General features: G+C 39.1%; 1 protein-coding gene across 1 annotated transcript in view; it reads right to left on the reverse strand.

Annotated features, from left to right (window-relative positions):
- LOC131349188 (spectrin beta chain, non-erythrocytic 1-like) overlaps window positions 1-15382 on the reverse strand; it is a 99737-nt gene that overhangs the window by 83799 nt on the left and 556 nt on the right. The window lies entirely within an intron of this gene.

The following is a 15382-nucleotide window of genomic DNA, read 5'->3' on the forward strand; positions in this document are numbered from 1 at the left end:
TACCTATAAGAGCTTAAAACCACACCAGGTTCCATGTCTGAAGCTGCAGTGAGCATGGGCTCACCAAAACTGGACAGATGAACAAAACATAGCCTGGTCTGATGAATCTGGATTTCTGTTGAGGCACACAGATGGTAGGGTCGGAATCTGGCACCAACAGTATGAATCCATGAACCCAAACTGCCTTGGGTCAACAGTTCAGGCTGGTGCAGGTGGTGTAATGCTGTGGAGAATGTTTTTGAATGCCACAGACTATTGGAGACTTGTTACTGACCATGTGCATCCCTTCATGAACACAACTTACAACATACTAAAGCTACTTCCAGCATGATAACCCACCATGTTTTAAAGCTCAAACTGGTCTCATGGCTATGCCAAAGAGTTTAGAGTTCTTCAGTGGCCTTCCCAGACATCAGAACACCTTTGGGATGTGTTACAACAGGAAATACGCAGCATTAACGCCCACCTGGAAAATCTAAAGACCTTTAATACATAGCACACTATTAAATATAGTTAACTGATAAGGTTGTACTGATAGATGATTACTCAGCATTCTGTTAATTATACATCTGATTCTGTTTCCAAGTCCCAGTTTGCTCCAACCCACAGATATAGAGCGTAAGCTGGGCCCCATAGCTCTGGATCACAATGACCAATGAATTACAGGTGGTATGGTTAGAAATTGTCTTTATTTGTCACATATACATGAAATTCTTTCTTTGCATATCCCATCCTTGGGGGTTGGGGTCAGAGCGCAGGGTCAGCCATTATGCAGCACCCCTAGAGCAGGGTGGGTTGGGGGGTCTTGCTCAAGGGCCTAACGGTGGCAGATTGGCAGTGCTGGGGCTTGAACCCAGATCTTTTGGTGAACAATCCAGAGCCTTAACCACTTGAGCTACAGAAAAAATGTTCTTTGGTAGCTTTCAGACTGGATAAGCTTTACACCTCTGCATTATATAATGCCGTACAAAGTGGTCATGGAACACGGGCAGTTTATCCGACTTTGGAGCTCTAGTTTAAAAGCTGAGTTTATTCCATCAAATTCTGGAGAAAATTTATTTCTATTTATTAATTTTTAAGACATGGTCAATCTGTAGTTTATTTACAATATTATTATTTATACAGAATGAACAGTTTTGCACTGTTTTCATTGAACAAAATAAGCTTTCCAGTACATTGTTCAAAATATTCTGAATTGAATTATAAAGCCAGTGTGTCGAATTGAATCAAACCGTAACCGGAGTACATCATTACATCCCTACTAACTGATGTTAACTCAGTAGATGACAGAGAACAAAACACCTACACAACTGCCATTCACTCCAGATTCACATGTCAACTGATTCATCTGCTGTTCTTTTTGAGAAGGAATTTTTGGCTCATTTTTGAGTGATAACTCATCACGCAGCATACTCTACTGTTAAAATGTGTAACTCCTACGCAAAATGCATAAAGGTTGGCAGGTTTTCTTGTAGAAGGTCAGATAAGAGCCCATTTTTTTTTTTAAAAAAAGTGAGAACACAAATCTCTAGTCGTTCATTGAAAAAGCATGCCTGAGATACAGCTGTAAGGTCCGTCAGACTAAGAGAGTGGGAGGGAGAATATCTGACAGAGAAGAAAATGGTAAGAGAATCAACATAAGGAGAGTGGGAGGCATAGAAGGGGCTTCGAGAGGTGCAAGAGAAGAAAAAAAAAAAGATTGAGAATAGTTGCAAGATGCATGTTCACTTCTACCACTAGTAGTAGCACTTCATCTCGACCGGCTAAAGCGACGAAGGCAACATGTTGGAGACAAAGAAAGATGCCAGCGCATGAGTGACTGCTGGTCTTCTCCACACAGCAGACCTCACACAACAGTCCTCGTTATTATTGTTCTAGTGCCTGAATTACTAATGGGCTTTTAATGTGTTGCTGTGCGAATGCTCCCCTGAGAGAAAAATCAGAATGCTGATCATATTTGCATCTAATGCAATCTTAGGAATAACAAATTCCTTTCGATGCTCACGTTAGTCAAGCTTAATCAAATATGTGACGAAAACCGGATAGTGAAACATTATAAGAGAAGAATTCATGCATATAAAGCATATGACATTTATATTTATATAAAACAAACACGCTCTTATGAATTTTGCCGAAGATCAGGCTAGACAGTAGGCTAGCAAAGAAAAAAAATTATATAAGTAGATTTTCTGAAAAATTACACCAGCTCACAGGCAAAAACATTAAATCAGGCTATTCATCTGGACAAATAAGCAATAACTGGGGTCCCAAACCTGAATGATGCATTTTATTAGCCTTATATTATTATTATTATTAATAATAATAATAATAATAAATAAATTATTTTATTTATTTCTTTTATTTCTTTATTAATTGTTATTGCTACTGATGCAAAATTTCCTGAGGAAGCAAAACAATTTGGTTTATTTTGTCTTTTGTCATTGTCTATAAATTCAGGATAAATGTAGTACGTGTAATGGTACTCCACAGTTAAAGTGAACTTGACATCATACATCAGAACAAAACTATATTCAATTAGAGACCCCTTTTTCTGTACAGCCATTTCCATTTTATTTTATTTTAAATTCTATTTCTGGCCCGATTTTTATTTTCACTCTATTTTAATAGTCAGAAAAAACATTCCATCACATGTCATACTCTGTATGATTGTGTATATGACTAATAAAATCTCAATTAAAATTGTAAAATTAATTCTCCTGACTCCCTTGGTACAGACTATTTTTGGATGGACCACGACTATACACCAGGCTGCCACTTTAATAGGAACACCTGCTGAAACGTGTAATTATCCAAATCAACCAAAAAGCACAATGCACCAAACCATGCAAATAGCTGCGTTTACTGTTCACATCAAACATCAGAATGGGGGGAAAAATGCAGCCCGTCGCATGTTTCTTGGTCCTTCATGGACTGGTATGGAGAAATTTAGTATCTGCAGATCTCTTGAGAAAATGGCGTGAAAAACAAAACAAAAAAACCCACCTTATTAATAGAGACGTCACAAGAGCATGGTTTGAGCTGTCAGGAACTCTAAGGAAAAATAGTCTTTGAGCAGAAAAGCATCTCAGAGCTCACAAACTGTCAAACCAAGGCGAATTACAGTATTATAGTACACAGGAATTTTGAAGACCACTGACACTTTAACTGGGCAGCTGAAGACTGGAAAACACAGGCAAAGATGATTCTTAATAAACTGATCACTGAGTGGATATAACAATAAATCTATTTATCGGCACCACAGGGCTTTATTTTTATTTAACTTTCCAACAACAGACCAGGTTGATGTGTTTCTGAGTTTGGATTTAACCCTTTAACATCTAAGTCATATGTGAAGGTGGACCCCATGTCTATGCTGGTCCAGACGACAACTTCAAGAACTGCTGCTTTAGAATAATACAGTCCTCTAAACAAGAATTGAAACCGACTGCAATCTGGATGTTAGAGCCCTGCAAGAAGCCAGCCGCAGTCTCTCTCTGAGCCTGTAAATCATCTTCTCCCACAGATTTCCTGTGCTTATGCAATATGACTGTGTGCGGCTGCCAGAATGTCCTGCAGCCCTCTGCATCCAAACATTCACTATATTCTCCCTCCCTGCACACGCTGCTCTTTCACTCTCTTGTGCTTCTTCTTCAGATCACCATACATAAGCAACTCCCATCTCTTTTTTCCCTTCATCCTACGCTCTCCCAGGGGAAAAATGTATACTAGGAAAAGGAGGGAGTAATGAGGGCTGTGAAGAAGGAGGCACCTTGTAAGCTCAAATCAGCAGAGTTAATGGAATTTAGCCATGAGCCCCGAGGGCAAACGTGCAAAAATAAGCAATTATTAAAGACAGGATGGAGTGAAACAGCTGCATAGATAAGGGTGGTGGAGGAGAGCGGAGAGATGAAGCAGCCAGAGACACCATATCAGTCACATGGGTACTGTTGACCATTCAGTGTGATGGCTAAAGACACATCAAAGCAGCTCTGCTCTTTCAGAGTGACATCAGTCAGCTAATGGTGCTTCATTACTGAAAACAACTGACCTGTGTTGCGTCAAAGCTTGTGTTGTAAATGCGTTACAGGTCCAGCTCGAGCCGTCTGGCATTTTCACATCTCTTTTCTCACACGTTATACTGTGGAACTGTAACAAGGGAACGTACTCATCAATCCTTAGCTCTATTTGGATTGGATTAGTTCTACATAGGAAGGTATCTTGAGTAATGTTAATTCTTGTGTACTATAGGGGCTTTAGATTTAGATTTCATCATGTCTGTAATGTTTTAATGAACCTCTGCCAGATTAAAAACTTCAACACAATATATATATATATATATATATATATATATATATATATATATATATATATTTGAATAGTAAAAGTCTAATAAAGTCTAGTAAAAGTCCGGGAGGTTTGTTCACTCTGGTCTCATCCCATGCTGAAATCTAATCAATTTATTGCCATTGAACTACTGGAAAGGGCATATGGGCGTGTAATGGACATATGACCTACATCAGATCATGATGCGCATGTTCACATGGACATTTTAGTATAACAATCTCTTACACACACACACGCACACCGAGAAGACACTGCCATCTCTGGGATTTACAGATATTACTTATCCCATGTGATAGTAACCAAAAATAAATTACAGTGTGTTTAAGTCTTCCTGGGAAGTTTGTTTTTTTACGAATTGTGAAGTCGTAATTATGACGTCTGGTGTGTTTAGTTCATTTTGGTGGCAGCATGATGGAGTATTTCTTAATTAATTACAAACAAATACAACAATTGTTTTCAATTTTAATCAACTTAATAAGCCACTGTAAACTTTATAGTTACATATATTATACTGTTACCAAACCTCTCCTTTAGATGCTTGTATCGACCAATTTTTCTTGTATTTCAGTAACTTGCTGCATAAACTAAACACATAATTCTAAAAAATAACTGAAATCAACATGCGAGACAAGTAAAGATTCGATTTCAACAAATTTACCATTAACAACAGAAACAGCATCCACTGATGTCTCACTGGCATTACTTAGCGTGTGTATGGATGTGGTTTAAATTTCATCTGAGCATTATTTGTGTTAGCAAGGCAACAATGGATCTTCACTTTTAATCATGGGTTAAAGAACCTCATACTAACAAGCTGATTATATCTCACAACATAAAGAGATGGAGGCTTAATTAAAAAATGCACTTTAATTGATTATTTTAAATTGAACTAGGAATTGTGTCCTGTTGTAAAGCTGAGTCTTATCAGATGATTAATGACCAATTTCAAGGCCAATCGTTCTTTTGACAATTCCAATTGAAATATCTATATTAATAGAAGCTTACGGTGTTCTATAGAGAATCTCAACGTATTTTCAATCAATTGAGTTTTGGTGAGTCTGAGTCCACTGTCACCTTAGATTCATGTTCACCTCTGACCTCTCTCAAGTCAAGAACCACCACAGATATTTTCGTTTTTCCACACTGCTCCATTTAAACAAGAGATTTCCACAGGACTCAAAGCAGCCCTTCTGGCACCAACAACCACATCACCACCAAAGTCACTGAGATTCTTCCTCAGTCGCATGTTTGATGTGAATTTCTTGATCTATGTCTGTCTGATTTTATGCCACATGATTGGTTGATTGGATAACTGTGGAGATATGGTGTTGCTAATACAATTTTTCTGTTTGGTAGAAAGAGATGTCCCATCATCCCTGGGAACTTATTTACTTTCTGAAATGAAGCCTATTGGTGTTTACACCCTTGATATAACTTAACAGGAAGTCTTTGGCTTCTCTATATAAAAGCCTCTGTTGACGCTCATGTGAGTTGATTGAAAGCTCAACCACACATTAGAACTCCCACTGCTTTAACAAATGTTTCTAGAAAACTCAAACATTTCTCCTCGTGGTCATTCACTTGATCACATAAACCCGAAACGCAACTTTATAATAATCTATTAGCACAACAGGAACATTTTGCACAGCGTATTTAATGAGGAAGCAGAAATCAGTGAGTGTCATCCTCTCCGGCGTTGAACTGGATGAACTTGGAATGAATCACAAACGGTGTGACGTGGAAAGCTACATTTTTGGATTTCTGCATTCAGGAAATTAAAGCTTATCTACTCTAAACTTTGGAAGAGCTTAAGAAAAGAATAATAAAAACATGGCTCAGAAACCATCGCCACATGTCCTTGGTTTTGCGAGAAAACAAACTATATTAAGGCTTCTGTTTTTTCTTTGTAGTTTTATCATTTCTGGCATACGCTCTTATCCAGAGCCATATAAACCATAGAAGCAATATCACCAGCATATAAACAAATTTAGAAATCCCCTTTGTTGACTCCTGAGGAGCAGAACAGAAAAGTTTTCACTCATTTGTTAGGAGATCTCAGGTTCAAATCTCGACAATACCACACCCTCTATGTGGATCTTTGGGTGAGAGGGAAGCCATTACTTTCTCCACTGACAATCACGATGCTAGCCTATTGTGGGTATCTCTGAGGTCATGTACTGTATGTGGTAGTTAGCACTCTCCTCACCTTCCCGTCATGTTGGTAGTTGTTAAGTGGTGGCTAGTGGGTGGGGAATGGTGGATGACCTAATTGGATGGAAAACACAAAGCAACAGATAAAGCTTCACTTTATAAATCTTAAAGCTTCCTATTCTTCATTACATAGTGTACCAGTCCAGTTTAAATGCCAGAACAATAACACAGAAAAGGACTTCTATGAATAATGATGCTTCTGGGACATTTTACAGTAGATGATCAAATGCTCATTTATAACCTATCAGTAAACCTCCAACCATTACCTCAGCTAAAATCACAGACTTATGATGCCTGATTTTCAGAGCCAAACCAGCAGAAAGGGTGCCAACATGGGAATGAAATAAGCCCATGCCCCAGGGCCAGCTGACATCACAGGGAGTGTGAAACAGTAGCTGTATACTTTATTATGCATTAGGCAAAAAGCAGTACACCAAAGAAGCAGTATGTCCTGAATTCTCAGTATTCATAAAACAGTAGCTGAGAAATACCCAGATGGTTCTAGTGTAAGAAAATATTGCCCGTAAGGCAGTAGAACTAGCATGGAAGAGCTGAGTATAAGTGCTATAGGTTTTAAATGTTGCTCATTATGGTTAAACCGTTCCTGTCCAACATCTGAGTAAATTAATGTTGCATATTTAAACAAACAAATAAACAAAAAAACAGAGGAGAAAAAAAGTTTTTGCAGCTCTAGCTACACAAAAACTGATCAGTCCGTACTGTTTCAGTGGCTGAGCAGTACGTACTGAACCAAATGCAGTAGGTATTGAATCGAATGCAGTAAGGTACTAAATCGAATGCAGTAAGGTACTAAATCGAATGCAGAGGTACTGCAGCGAATGCAGAAGGTACTCAAATGAATGCAGAAGATACTGCACCAAATGCAGAAGGTACTGAATCGAAGGCAGTAGGTACTGAATCAAAGGCAGTAGGTACTGAATCGAAGGCAGTAGGTACTGAATCGAAGGCAGTAGGTACTGAATCGAAGGCAGTAGGTACTGAATCGAAGGCAGTGGGTACTGAATCGAAGGCAGTGGGTACTGAATCGAAGGCAGTGGGTACTGAATCGAAGGCAGTGGGTTCTGAATCGAATGCATTTGATACGGAACTGAAGGCAGTAGGTACTGACTCGAATGCAGTAGATACTGAATCGAATGCAGTAGATACTGAATCGAATGCAGAAGGTACTGAATCGAATGCAGAAGGTACTAACAGTATGCCATTTCGGACAAACACCAGGTCAGGCCAAGTTCAAACTTTTTTTACATTATGAAACACAGAAACTCAGAGAACTTACAGTTAAACATAATGCTTCTTGATTTTCTTCAATTCACCTTTAAGATCAGGATGCAATGAAATGATTGAATAACTTAGAAACAAATATCTGATACAACAGTTGACTCATTAAACTCCAGTATGGACAGAATGAACAAGCGACATATCTCTAAAGCACATTATTGCAGTCCTGCTTATTGGGGTCAGTCAGATACACATGCTCAAGGACACAGCCCAAGGTCTTTTATAGCAACTCACACTGCGCCTTTACACCATGCAGTGGCAAGTGCTGTATTTCTGGCCGTACAAATGCTACATCAAATCCTCTTAATACCCCCATATCACATCCAAATCTACTGCTTAAAATACTCTAAAGCCAGAGAGAGCCACACATACACACACAAATGCACAGAAGCGCACACACACACACACACAGGCTTACACAACAATACTATAGACGTCACATAATGCAAATTATTATGAACAGATTTTGTCATTTCTTTATTAAATACCTCCAGTACACTCAACATTTTTATAACAAACTCCGAATGCAAGCTGCTGATTAGATAAACGGAATAAATGTAAATCAATTATTTTTTATAAACATTAAATTAAAATATAACTGGAAAGAAATCATGTTTTTAGTTACATGATATATACAGTGCAATGTAAAAGATATTAATTATTGTGATATGATACCGTCATATTGGCCACCCCTCATACCTGCATGTTTGCTGTAACTGATGAACTCACTTTAATGCCTTTCTTTACACGATAGAAGCAGCAGCTTTAGGCACAACGGATGGACGCTAACCCTGGGAGGCAAACACACTCTCCAGGATACATTAAACACAACTCTTTTCTAATCCTGTCACTACAACCAAAATGTTTTAGTATTACTGTACAACACTGCATTCCTCAGACACCAGATATACACTGCAAAACCTTCTAGTATATAATATGCAGGAGAAAACATTTTTACTCTTACAGGTTCATTTTCCCAGCTAATTTCTATAAAACATTCAGCCAACTGTTTCTACCACAACCCAGAACTCAATCTTCTTTCAGACAAAATGACAGAAAGCAGATCCAAATATAACATACACTGATCAACCATAACATTAAAACCCACCTGCTTAATATTGTTTAGGTCTCTTTTGTGCCACAAAACTGCTCTTACCCATCGAGGCATGGACTTCACAAGACCTTGCTGTGGTAGCTGGCACCAAGACGTTAACAGCAGATCCTTTAAATCCTGTAGGTTGTGAGGTGGAGCTTCCATGGATCTACCAGATGCAGATTGAGATCAGGAGAATTTGGAGACATCCAAGTACCAAGTAACATCCACATAAATGTCAGGACGCAAAGTTTCCCAGCAGAACATTGCCCAAAGCATCACACTGCCTCTACCAGCTTTTATTCCTCCCATGGTGCATCTTGTTGCTCATCAGTGACCTCATCCATCTAAACACGGATAAGAAACATTACACTTTCCTCTCCTCTTCTGCTCAACCATAACTGCACTGCGAATCTGTGTAACTGCTCCATCACATTTTCACACCCCAGTTATGCTAGTGCTTCTTTTCATTCCGCGTCATACATATGCTGCTGTAACCCTTTAACTGCCCACATGGGATCAATGAAGTGTCATCTTCTCCAGCAGCAAGTAGGCAACACTCATTTGGTTACTTGAGCTGTGTCCCTCCATTATATTAGCACATTTTCTGACACCTCCAGATCCAGAACGTTTCAAAACATGACATCTTCATCCACCGTTAATATTTCAAGTTCTGTTGGTCAGTGCTGTATCACCTTCGTCTTCCTGGAATTGTTGAGACTATTTGTTGGTCAACCTGACACCTTATAGAGTTGTTAAGACATCCAGAAGCAACAGAAAAGCAATGAGAGAAAACATACACTTGTAGCTTGACTTTCAAATGAGTTACATCAAATCTATATTAAATTTACTAGGAGTGTCATACATTATATTATACTCCTTTATTAAAAGAGAGTTCTGGCATAAAAACTAATATTTAATATATCATATGTCATAAGTAATATTCTGTATCACCTACTATCTGCAGAGCTCCTTTCTTAATGTTCTTTTTTTTTTTTTAACCAAATGCTACAATACCCAGAATGCAGTGCAGGAATTGGGAGTTTATTGCATTCTTATTGAGTCATTGCTTATATACACCGATCAGCCATAACATTATGGCCACTGAGAGGTGAAGTGAATAACACTGATGATCTCCTCATCATGGCACCTGTTAGTGGGTGGGATATATTAGGCAGCAAGTCAACATTTTGTCCTCAAAGTTGATGTGTTAGAAGCAGGAAAAATGGACAAGCGTAAGGATTTGAGCGAGTTTGATGAAGGGCCAAATTGTGATGGCTAGACGACTGGATCAGAGCATCTCCAAAACTGCAGCTCTTGTGGGGTGTTCCTGGTCTGCAGTGGTCAGTATCTATCAAAAGTGGTCCAAGGAAGGAACAGTGGTGAACCGGCGACAGGGTCATGGATGGCTAAGGCTCATTGATGCACGTGGGGAGTGAAGGCTGGCCCGCGTGATCCAATCCAACAGAAGAAGTTCTCTATGGAGGCCCTATCTCACAACTTACAGGACTTAAAGAATCTGCTGCTAACATCTTGGTGCCAGATACCACAGCACACCTTCAGGGATTTAGTGGAGTCCATGCCTCGACAGGTCAGGGCTGTTTTGGCAGCAAAAGGGGGACCAACACAGTATTAGGCAGGTGGTCATAATGTTATGCCTGATTGGTGTACGACGAGCATTTAGATGCAACTTTGCTCAGCTTACAAGAGTTTTTAGCGTCAATTTGGGCAGAATTGTAAAGCAAAATCGAACACGTCCCAAAACAACAAAGTTATAAACATCAGGACCCTCGTTAGCCTTCGGTTTATCTCTAGTATACACATTTTCTGTGAGAGTTGTACAATATGATCAATCATTGCACGCTAGCCTGCTGTTTAGCATCATTCAGAACGCACTGACAGAATGCTACACCATACGGATTAGAGTTACACAATCGAAAAGTGTTAGCTCAGCTGAAGAGTACACGCTGTCTTTTTTGGGGTGATTTATAAAAATATACAGATAATATTTTAGCTAATGCTGGCTTAGTTCCTGAAATAAACTTCTTGATAGATATTTCAGTCAGATAGTAGCTCATTTGCTAAACCAATTGTGTCTCTTAGAAACCTCCTTTTGTTTACAAACAATAAAACAGTCTCTACACAGCCATGCATCTTTACAAGTAACCAGAGAGTTTTTTTGTCACAGAAGATGCTAAAGAAAATGTATGTATTTAGCCCAGGAAAAAAATAAGCCCAAATGAGGTAAAAGAACCAGCTAATCTCTGCTAGCAACTCCTTGTCTTCATGCATGTAGCCACAAGCAAGATGGCTATCAACGTAATTAACCCAAATACAAGTACTCATGTAACATTCATAGTTATTTGCATTGTTGCTTTGTAAACGTGGACATTTTTAAAAGAAGCGCTAGAGCTTGCGTCCTGTTGCTCATCTCGCTAAAGCAGCTCTCTTCCTGTATATCCTGGTATGTCTAACAAGAACTCAGACATTTCTCGCGTGTTGAGTCATTTCTGTCACTGCAATCATTTTCATACAGCAGCTTGTTATCTGGCTTCTCCTCTATTCCCATCACACCTAAATGTCCATCAGAACCACTGTAGATTTTGCCTCCGTTATTCAAAATGCGTCATTTTACAGGATTTCTTCAGAATGCAAACTTGTTGTGAGATGTAATTAGCCATGATTAAATGATATGAGACTGGTTTTAATGGAGTTACGTCGTATTCTCAACATACTACATGTTTTGTTTTTTTCCTGCAGCTGAACTGTCCTATACTGCACTGCAGTGGGTGCACAAGGTCATCCTGTTGTACACTATGTGTAAGTGTAAGTAGTTAAGGAGAACTCAGGGTTGGTTTCGGCCAAACTATGTGTTGGCAGGGCTTAAAAAGTATCACTGCATGATAAATTGAAGGTGGTAAACATGGAGCTGGAGGAAGCAGTCTACTTTTTGTCGCAATGCTCCACTTACTATAACCTGGACGAGTCCCCAAACTGCCGCCCCTCATCTCCAGTTCTTTTCCACTGGGATTCAAACCCACTTACAATTTCCTGTATACAGTGGAAATATCCACTTTCACTCCCTAAAAAAAAAAAAATCATGGATTATGTTGAAAAAGTACTGTCAGTGCTTTACAGATCACCCAAAAATACCCTCAAATTAAAGCTGACGGTCTGTACTTTAAAGCCGTACATTGAAAGGATCGCCGGTTTGAATGCGTGCCTATTCCACGCAGGAAGTGACGGGAGGATACTCTCGGCTCGAGTCTCAGCTAACATGAAGAGAGTCTACAATCTGCATGTAAAAAGCATCTGACTCATCAGCTTAAACAAACACTGAAAAGATAGACTCGTGACAAACACTTGATTAATCTCTCAGGGGAAAATCTCAGCCATTTCATCTATTCTGGGATTAAAGAGAAGCATAAAATTGTGTTTAGCAGGTGACACCGATACAAATCCCACAATTGAGATTATAAAAACCATGGGTAGTGGTATTTATTTTTTAAAAAGGCTCCTCCCCTACAGTCTATTGCACAGGGATCATTTCACGGTGTTAAATATCTGTGGAAAAACTGATGAAGTGCTAATTAATGTGAATTGTGGCAGGAAAATAATGTGTCAAATGAAAGGGGAGGCACGATAGATAGATAGATAGATAGATAGATAGATAGATAGATAGATAGATAGATAGATAGATAGATAGATAGATAGATAGATATTTGAATGGACAGACATGACAGACAGACACATAGACAGATAGATAGATAGACAGACAGATATTTGAATGGACAGACATGACAGACAGACACATAGACAGATAGATAGATAGACAGACAGATATTTGAATGGACAGACATGACAGACAGACACAGACAGACAGACAGACAGACAGACAGACAGACAGACAGACAGACAGACAGACAGACAGACAGACAGACAGATAGATAGATAGATAGATAGATAGATAGATAGATAGATAGATATTTGAATGGACAGACATGACAGACAGACAGACAGACAGACAGACAGACAGACAGACAGACAGATAGACAGATAGATAGATAGATAGATACCCTACATCATCAGTCACTTTATCATTAATACACTAAAAGAGAGCAGCCGCAAGGAAAATTGCTATGCTACCCTGCCAAAAATAAACAGTGGTTTTGTCTAGTTTTGGTCTGGTATTAGTTTAATAGCTGTTGTGTATGATAAAGTTACAGTCATGTTTACTGTAATGAGATGTAATGTGTTTACAGATCACACGCTGTGTATTTTTTAGGGGGATTCCAGGTTGAGGGGGTTGTGGACTATTTGGAGAGTCGCAGCTGGATGTATAAGGGATAAGAACGAGTGATCGAGATCGAAAAAAATACAAGTAGATGAAAACAGAAAGAAATGCTGTGTAACTTGAATTTAGATGTCAGTGATGTCACTGTCTGATTATACACCATGACTAACTGTTATGCATGACACCATGACAGTCCTAATCACATGGAGGGGTTCGACTAACCAGGAACACAACCACTTTTGGTTTTTGGAAACTGTAATAGAGTTTCAGTAGTGTTGTTGATCTTTCGGCTGCTCCCTGTGAGGGGTGGCCAAAGCAGCACAACAACTTAGCACAGGTTTTACGCCGGATGCCCTTCCTGACGCAACCCTCCCATTTTTATCCGGGCTTTGGGACCGGCACTGCATCCAGTGGCTGGGGTTTGGGCAATGGCTGGGAATCGAACCCGGGCCTTCCACAAGGCAGGCAAGAAACCTACCACTGAGCCACTAGTAATAGAGTTTCAGTAGTGTAAGTTACAGTAAATGTATGATGATGTAAGATTTACAATGCATTCACTGTTTATCTGAATTCAACGTAGCTGTAAAATGTTTTCTTCAAGTCAAGCCAGTTGCTGAATATAAACATTTTAATCATTACAGAAAAAACAGTCTTTAAACACTTCACTATATCATGCAGCTCCGCCAGAAAACCAACAGAAGACATTATGATACAATATTATAGCTAACTGCCAAGCAAGGAAAAGCTAAAAAAAAAAAAAATTCTGACCACGCAATTGTAGTTAGCCAATCACCCATAAATTTGTGCATGACACAGCTATTCAGTCACACCCACAAACTCTGTATAGGGCAAAGCCTTTAAGTGCAGGATGCACTAAATCTTCCAGTAATGCAGCTCAGCCACTGCAGCACACACGCTATTATACACCCACACTAACCTCTAAATACCGTTACACAGCAGCATTTCTCTATTTATCCATCCATCCATCATAGATTTAAGAAGAAATAATGAAAAGACATTGAATTTCATTATATGTGTTAAATTGAGCTGAAATTCATCCATATAATCACCACCATATAAACCACTCGAGGCTCAGATTAGTGAATCTCCTTACTGTAAATATATATATATATACTCATAGAATATACACTGAATTTCTTTCATTTATGCAGATGTTCCTGTTAATGGTTTAAGAAAACTTTGAGCAAAGAGGCCCACAGTTGGCACTTTTGAAAGAAATAAAGCTCTTCCACCTCCCAAATGCGAGTTTAAACCCTCATCACATTGATAAGTAATAATGTAGTGAGACTTCCAAGTTAAAAATTGCTTATGACACATAACTGATCGAGAGTCAACTCTAAATGGCCCTTGCGTGCATGATGTCAGGAAACAACTTACGTCTAGTCGCTCAAACGTCTGGATCAGTTCTTTAAAAATGGATTAAAGATCTAAAGTTTATCCTGATAATAGATACAGCAATGACATTAAAGCCCATGATCTGCATTTTATCTTGAAAACCATGCATTTCGAATACTAAACTCGGACGTTATTGTTTTAGACATTTTGTTCCAATCCAATCCATTATCCAAAGAGGTGACCTTTGAGGAAATTATATATATGGAGCTTGACCCATAAAGCAGGTGGCAAACCTCAGCAGAAACCTGATCCATCTCATCCAGCTCTGAGTGCCACTCTTCTCAGAGTCCAGTGTGTGCTCCTGTAAGGACACAACAGCGCTCAGTAACCGGACAGTACACTGTCCAAGTACACTGCGGCAGGGCAGAGCTTTTCACTTGAACCGTTTCCCACTTTCAGCTCTTGACATTGCAAAACTGCAGCACTGTGCAGAGGCTGTTTATTGGACCCATTTTCATTAAATTTGCCCCCAAAACACGCGCAACAAGCGATCTAAATCCGGGATAACCTTCAGGGAATGATGACTGCGATGTGCTCGTGCTGTCAAAGCGCACAGTATGACGGAGCACATTATGATTATGATTATTATACGATATTGTTCGGATCTTTTATTTCATTCCATGATCAAGGTGCTTCAAGTGAATGGCGAAGATTTTTTTTTTTTTTTTTTGCAAGGCAGAACGCCCACTCTCTCACCCACTCACAAAAAATACACAATTTTTTAA

This window comes from Hemibagrus wyckioides, linkage group LG29, assembly GCF_019097595.1.
Source record: "Hemibagrus wyckioides isolate EC202008001 linkage group LG29, SWU_Hwy_1.0, whole genome shotgun sequence".
Classification (NCBI taxonomy): Eukaryota; Metazoa; Chordata; class Actinopteri; order Siluriformes; family Bagridae; genus Hemibagrus; species Hemibagrus wyckioides.